The 7,716-nt window shown below is 42.2% G+C and overlaps 1 pseudogene; it reads right to left on the reverse strand.

Moving 5' to 3' along the window:
• Positions 1-4,572: 4,572 nt before the first annotated feature.
• On the reverse strand, positions 4,573-5,646 carry LOC144266609 (olfactory receptor 5J3-like; annotated as a pseudogene).
• Between the last annotated feature and the right edge of the window lie 2,070 nt (positions 5,647-7,716).

Raw genomic sequence — 7,716 nt, forward strand, 5'->3', positions numbered from 1 at the left:
GCCCACTCCATACAATCAGGGTTCATCTATAGATTTTTCCCTTCTACAAGTAGGTGCATCCTCCTTTCTCCTCTCTCACCTGTCCATCAGCTCTTCTAATTTCAGACAAAGCAGCAATATCGATGTTAAACCAACTCAATTCACGATCAATAATGGCTGTCTGTCACTCTGGTCAGTCGCTGTTTGAGTTGTCCATCAGGGTATGTACGTTCCAAGTTCCAAAGCTGAAAAGTTTTATATTTTTGACCGCTGATGCAGATATCCAGCCAGGAGAAACAGAGGCAAGACTATTTTAGGGTACCTTTTCTAACCCCCTCCCCATTTGGGGTGAGCAGAGTGGATCCTAAAAAGGACTGCTCCATCATGGGTGCAGCTGCCAAGATGCTCGACTCGCCTCAATCCTCGAGCAAGACAACTTTATCACACACCCACCACCTATGTGTCAGTCTGTGACTAGGAACTTCCAGTTTTCACAGTCCTGTTCCCATCACCACTCACCACTGGACTTTTGACTTGTGCAAATGTTATTTGCCCAAAAACTGGAAGATGCCTGTGCGGGACTTCTTTTAAAGTGGGGAAACTGTTGCACAACAGTCACCACACTACCCTTCACAGATAGAGGACTTGAAAACAATGGCATGGACACCATGATGTTTGGAAATCCTCTATTTGCTACAGCCTTCATCCACCTTCACAGCCATTGTAACATTATACAACAGTTTCACCTCCATTGTGCAGTTATCCTCTGTCTGCTCTGCTGTTAGGGACTTCTTGGATCACACTTTGTCTGGAACCTTGCCCTTGACCATTCTGCCATGGATGACCCTAAGGGAGTACATGACTCCAGTCAGCATCGCCCTCGGGGTCATTGAGACATGCAAGTCTCTCCACCACTACAAAGTGGTGATCCATGGAGGACATATTTTAAATATGTCAAGAGGCAACAGATGGACACAGACAGATTGATGGGGGAGTACAAAGGAAACAATGAGTTAATATGGTCAGCAGGAAAGGCAGTGATCCCAAACACACCACAGTTAATCTCTGCTTAAGTGGAAGCAAACTCAGCCTTATCTGTTGGCACTACCTCCATAATATACAGTAATTATTTTGCACCTAGGAGTACATGTAAATTTTTTCAGTGTTGCTGAAAAGTTAGTCTGTCATTTATTTCTGTTTTAACAGTAAGAAATATATTGATAATTTTCATGTCAGTAGCATATATTTAATTTATGCTACTGACATTTATATATTTTGCATTAAACTCTGATCTCATTAAAAACAAGTGGCAAAACTCCAATTTACTTCAAACTATCTGCACTCTAATAATACATATGCAGAAGGGGAAAGAGTTAAGATTGCATGGGCACCTTTAACTTTGGTATTTCCTAACTCTTGTGTAAGACTGGTAAAACAGTTTGTCATCTATGTAGCCCCATTTTTGTTGAAGACCAGAATGTGATCTATTGGTACCCATCTTTTTATTTTAAAAATCATATTTTTATTAAATCATTTTATTAAAAATGCATTTTGACCAAGATGAATTTTGCTGAAAATTTTCATTGCAGACAAATTTCTTCTGATGTTTCGGGGGGGAGGAAACCAAACCCCAAATATTTGGGTGGGAAACGTTCAATTTATGGTGAAATTTGGGAACTAAATCCTACAGATTTTAATAAAAATAGTTTTTCAAACCCAAAATATTTACATAGAGAGGAGGGGGCTGTTTTGTTTTTCTAAAATCTGGGGGGAAATCCATGAAATTTCCCACATTTTTCATCCAGCTTTAATGCTGCCCAATTCTTGATTTCATGACTAATCAATTTAAATGAGTGGTGCAATCTGAGGATTAAGTTACTTCTCAACAAGAGTAAATATATCAGATTCTTTTCCATAATGAATAATTTCTGCACTGTTTACTTCCTATTATTATTTCAGCTTTCTGGCCTGCTAACTACATTTCACTTTGCCTTATCAATAAATAAGATAAACTAGAGTTACATTAAAAAGAAGATGCTTCCATCTCAGGAAAATACAGCGGTTTGCTCCATTATTTTTCCCAACTTGGTTCAAATATAGCCTTATGAAACCTACCTGCAGGTGAAAGCTGGCATTTATTGAGAGAATTCAAAGGATTTACATCAACAAAAGGAAGGCGTTTTAAGATGAAGTGCTTATTGACAGCTTATAAAGCCAAGCCAGGTTCTCTGGAGTTTTCAGAAGAGCTCTGTTGGCAGAATTGCACGATTAAGTAATTAAGACTCATGTGGCAGACACATATTTTGGGTGCAGAATAATTTTCCTCAAACACATTGTTCTGTTGGGGGGGGGGAGAAATGGGAGAAGAGATTTTTTACTCCTATGCCCACTATTTTTATTCCTGTTTTCTTTCACAAGGATAATTGCTTTTCCAACTCAGCCCTCTGGCCAAGTCACACACACAGTCCCCCCCTTCCACAGTATGCACTCTCTAGCCATAGGCGCCAACTTTTCCTGGCACTGGTGGGTGCTGGCCCCTGCCCCACCCCCTCCTGCCCTGCCCCCATTCCAACCCCTTCCCCAAGTCCCCACCCCAACTCTGCCCCCTCCCTGCCCCATTGGACTCCTTCCCCAAATCCCCACCCCGGCCCCGCCTCTTCCCCCCTCCCTCCCAGCGCTTGCCGCCACAGAACAGCTATTTGGCAGCAGCAAGCGCTGAGAGGGAGGGGGAGAAGTGTCACACTCAGGGGAGGAGGCAGCGGAGCAGAGGTGAGCTGCCGGTGGGTGCAGAGCACGCACCAATTTTTCCCTGTGGGTGCTCCAGACCCGGAGCACCCACAGAGTTGGCACCTATGTCTCTAGCTCTTTCTCATGACTCTGGTATGGGGCTGTAGCACCAAGGCTTCCTTCCCAGAGACACTACCTTTTCTAACACTCCAACCGGGGCCATCTCGGTACTCCCAGTTGGTATGTCCTTTTTGGCAGCCCTTCCTGGGCTCAGTCTTCAGCCAGACCAGTAGGACCCATCATGGTACCCTTGCCCAGTCTGGCTAGGTTCTGGGATCAGTCCCCTTGGCCCAGTCCTGCCTGCAGTGAGCTGCCCATGGTCCTGCTGCCTGCCTGCCAGGCACCTGGTTCTTCCTCTTCAAGCTCCAGGCAGCAACTGACTGCTCTGCTTCTGTTGCTTCCTTTTATATAGCCCTTCTGGACGTTAATTGGTTGCTCCAGTAGCCCCTCTGATTGGCTGCTACCCTGAAGCCACTCTAGACTGCCTGGAGGACTTCTCCTTTGCTCTTTTCTCAGGCAGGGTGAGGCAGAGCCATGTGGCCTCCAGCAGGGTGCCTGCAGACCTAGTCCACCCTGTCACACAGCTTGAATCAATTTCACTAGTGGGACAAAGGCAAATAGCCCAAAGTTTGGGTTGTTTAGATCTGATCAAATCAATTTTGGTCCATTATGGAGATACTGTAGTCCAGTTGTCATTATAAAGCAACTTGCAGGAAAATATAGTAATAAGCAGGGCATGTCACATGCATTCACTGTCCTCCATTCCAGAAAATATTGCAATTCAGTGGTGCTGCATTTTTACTCTGGAATTGGTTAAGTAGTCCCAAAACATAGGTGTTGTGTACTGTAAACTAAACCTGGTCATAAAATAGTAAGTGTTACTCCCCCTCCCCCACTTCTTTTCTTTTTGTTTCCACTACATTTTTTCACTGATTTTAAGATATTAAAGATATTTGGCTTTTGGAAACCAAAACCAAACAAAATCAGTTTTCAAAATTTGGAAAAAAATCTTTAAAAAAAAAGTCTAAAATTTAGTTTATACCAAAAAGTAATCAGTTCTACTGTAAAAAAAAAGTTTTGAAATTCTTTCCCGTTGTCTTTCAGGGGCTGGTTCTTTCTTTCACTCTCTCTCACACATGTAGACTCACACACAAATACATTTTAGATCCCCTGCTGGAAGTACTTTAAGGGTATGTCTTCACTGCAATTAGACACCTCTGGCTCCTGGGGCTTGCCCTTGCAGGGCTGCAGCCTGAAGCCTGGGATCCTCCCACTTGGCAGGGTCCTAGAACCCAGGCTCCAGCCCAAACCTGAACATCTACCCTGTAATTAAATATCCCCTTAGCCCAAGCCCTGCGAGCCCAAGTCAGCTGGCCATAGGTTTTTAATTACAGTGTAGACATATCCTAAGAGTGCATCCAAAAGCATCCCCTGTTTGTTCTCTCTAACTCTGAATAAAAGAAATGGTGACTAGAATATTTACTCCCACCTTGCAATATTCTTGGGTTTACAGTTAGTGATAATAACAAGATGCACTGGTGATATTTCAGAAATTTAGAGCCCCGTATCTAAAGGCATGACTTCAATGGAAAGGAAAACAGACAAAGTTAGGCACCTGCTTAAATGCTATGTTGAACAAGGATCTGATGAATCGGGGTTTTAGTAATATGACTGACATCTAGGAACTTACATAATTCAATGTACTGAGGGCACTGAATAGGGACACCTACAAAATATATACCCTGGGTGATATTTTTCACCTCTTTATGGAAATGTCCTGGTTTCCACATTCCATAACTATGGTAGGATTTCTCTTTCCTACCACCCTTCCACATTGGTTACTCTGAATTACACTATGATAGGAATTCGTGGAGTAAACATTTTTCTCTCTATCATTTTCCTTACAGCACATTTCACATCTTTGTTTCTCAGGCTGTAGGTCAGGGGGCTCAGCATAGGGATCACTACTGCATAGAACATTGAGGCCATTTTATCTGTATCCAGCGAGTAGCTGGAACTGGGTCGGAAATACATGAAGAGAATCATCCCTTGGAATATGGCGACAGCTGTCAGATGGGAGATGCAGGTGGAGAAGGTTTTGCGCCTGCCCTCGGCATAGCAGATCCTCAGCATGGCTAGGATGATGAGAATGTATGAGACAATGACGATCAGAAAAGTGCTTATTTCAAACAAGCTGCCAAAGATGAAAACCAGCATCACATTCATATGGATGCTGCTGCAGGAAAGTTTCAGAAGAGGGGTGAGATCATAGAAAAAGTGATTGATGACATTGGAGTCACAAAAGGATAATCTCAACAACCCACTTGTGCGTATCAAAGAGTTCACAAAGCCCAGAAATACGACTCAATGACCAGCATCAGGCAGACCTTCTTAGTCACAGTGACTGTGTAGAGTAGTGGGTTACAGATGGCCACATAGCGATCATATGCCATGGCTAGGAGGAAAATCTCAGTGGTGGCAAATACAGCAAAAAAGCCATATTGTGTAATACACCCACTATAAAAAAATGGCTTTGTTTTCCACTAAGAAATTAACCAGCATATTGGGAGCAATGGTGGAGGAATAGCAGACATCTAAGAAGGACAAGTTGCTGAGGAAGAAGTACATGGGCGTGTGGAATTGGGGATTGATCTGAATGACCAAGATCATCCCTCAATTCCCCAGCAGAGTGATAAAATAGATTAGTAAAAACACTACAAAAAGTGGGACCTGAAGCTCTGGATGATCTGTTAGTCCAATGAGAATGAACCTAGTCACCATTGTGTCATTGTTTCCAGCCATTGGCTTAGCTTGATTCTTAGCTGCCTGGATAATAAATATTATTATATATTATTTGTATTGCATTAGCACCTAGGACCAGATGGTGCTAGGCACTGTACAAAAACAGAACAAAAGGACGGTCCCTATCCTGAAGAGCTTACAATGTATTTATAAGACAAGAGACAACAAATGTTTACAGAAAGATAGATCAGGGGAGTACAAGCAAATAATGAGATTATATTGGTCTGCATGATAGGCAGTGGACACAGTAGGTCACCCTCCTAACAAACTGATGTTTGTTTACATACTACCATGGGCTGGTGGCAAACTCCATTCAGCTGGTGACCTCTCTCTAGGAGTTGGCAATGCCTTCATAATTTAGTCAGAAGCTGCACAGAGTGTAGAATAACTTCTGGGCATTTATTAAAGGAACAAAATAAAGATTAAAACTGGTGTCTGTCTTTTTAAATTCCATGCACCCAACCCTAACCCACATCTTCTGTAAACAACCCAGGTGGTCCTTCAGCTGTGCCCAGTTGTTAGATGACATTTTATTTACACCTATGGAGTTATGCAGAGCTCCATTTACTTGAACTTGTCCAACCAGAATTATACTGATTGATTTCAAAACAGCAGACTGCAAGGGTCAATTCTGTGTACAAGCTCCCCCAGTTTAGCAGTCAAAATTAAGTCCATTAATCAGGAAACATAAGCAACAAAAAGAAAAGGAATACTTGTGGCACCTTAGAGACTAACCAATTTATTTGAGCATAAGCTTTCGTGAGCTACAGCTCACTTCATCGAATAACAAAAGTTATGCAGCCTGAAAAATAAAGGATAGTGTTTTCTGCATCGGGGCCTGATCCAAAGTATATTTAAGTCAATAGATAGACTCCAACTGACTTTAGGAGGTTTTGAATCAAGCACCTCCAACTCTCATGGTGCTCAATGGGTCAATAATGTTAATGGTTAGAGCTGTTCAGGCATTTTTCAGCAAACCATTTTTCTTCGAAAAATACCAATTTGTCAAAACCAAAACTGTTCACAGAACAATATCAGGTTCAACACATTTCCTGATTCAAAAACACAGAGACAGAAAAGTTTAGGACATTGTTCAAACATTTGGCTTTGACTTTTTCAGAATGAAAATTCTGATTTTTCTGGTTTGAAATGACATTTTGTTTCAAAATCAAAGCTAATTAGACTGAATAACGATTATTTTTTAAGATTAAAATCAAAATGAAATGCTTTGAAATTGTTATTGTTCTGAAAGGCAAAGAAAAAGAAAAATTTAAAAAAGGGGGGGGGGGTCCAGTTCATGAATAGTTTCAAGATTCCTACTTTTTATCCTGAGTTGAGATGGGAAAACATTTAAAACTCTCAAAAATATTCACATATTATGGGGCTAATCCTTCCCCATCCGGCATTATTGCAGTGCCATTGACCCTCAAATTATATTAGTCCATTACAGGAACATGATTTCGTGTGCGCGCGTATAAAGAAGGGGCTGCACATGGCTGTAGAAAGTGGTGTGATATTCATACAATAAAACATCAATCTAGTATTACAGAATATGGGGTCTTTTTGAGAAAGAGCAATGTTGACACAAGAACAGATGGACATAAACTGGCCATCAACAAGTTTAGTTTTGAAATTAGATGAAGGTTTCTAACCATCAGAGGAATAGCACTGTATGTAAGGGAGCAGTATGACTGCTCAGAGCTCCGGTACAAAACTGCAGAAAAACCTGAGTGTCTCTGGATTAAGTTTAGAAGTGTGAGCAACAAGAGTGATGTAGTGGTGGGAGTCTGCTACAGACCACCGGACCAGGGGGATGAGGTGGATGAGGCTTTCTTCCGGCAACTCGCAGAAGCTACTAGATCGCACGTCCTGGTTCTCATGGGTGACTTTAATTTTCCTGACATCTGTTGGGAGAGCAATACAGTGGTGCATAGACAATCCAGGAAGTTTTTGGAAAACGTAGGGGACAATTTCCTGGTGCACGTGCAAGAGGAGCCAACTGGGGGGGAGCTTTTCTTGACCTGCTGCTCACAAACTGGGAAGAATTAGTGGGGGAAGCAAAAGTGGATGGGAATCTGGGAGGCAGCGACCATGAGTTGGTTGAGTTCAGGATCCTGACACAGGGAAGAAAGGTAAGCAGCAGGATAC

The sequence above is a fragment of the Eretmochelys imbricata genome, chromosome 6 (assembly GCF_965152235.1).
Source record: "Eretmochelys imbricata isolate rEreImb1 chromosome 6, rEreImb1.hap1, whole genome shotgun sequence".
NCBI classification, from domain to species: Eukaryota; Metazoa; Chordata; order Testudines; family Cheloniidae; genus Eretmochelys; species Eretmochelys imbricata.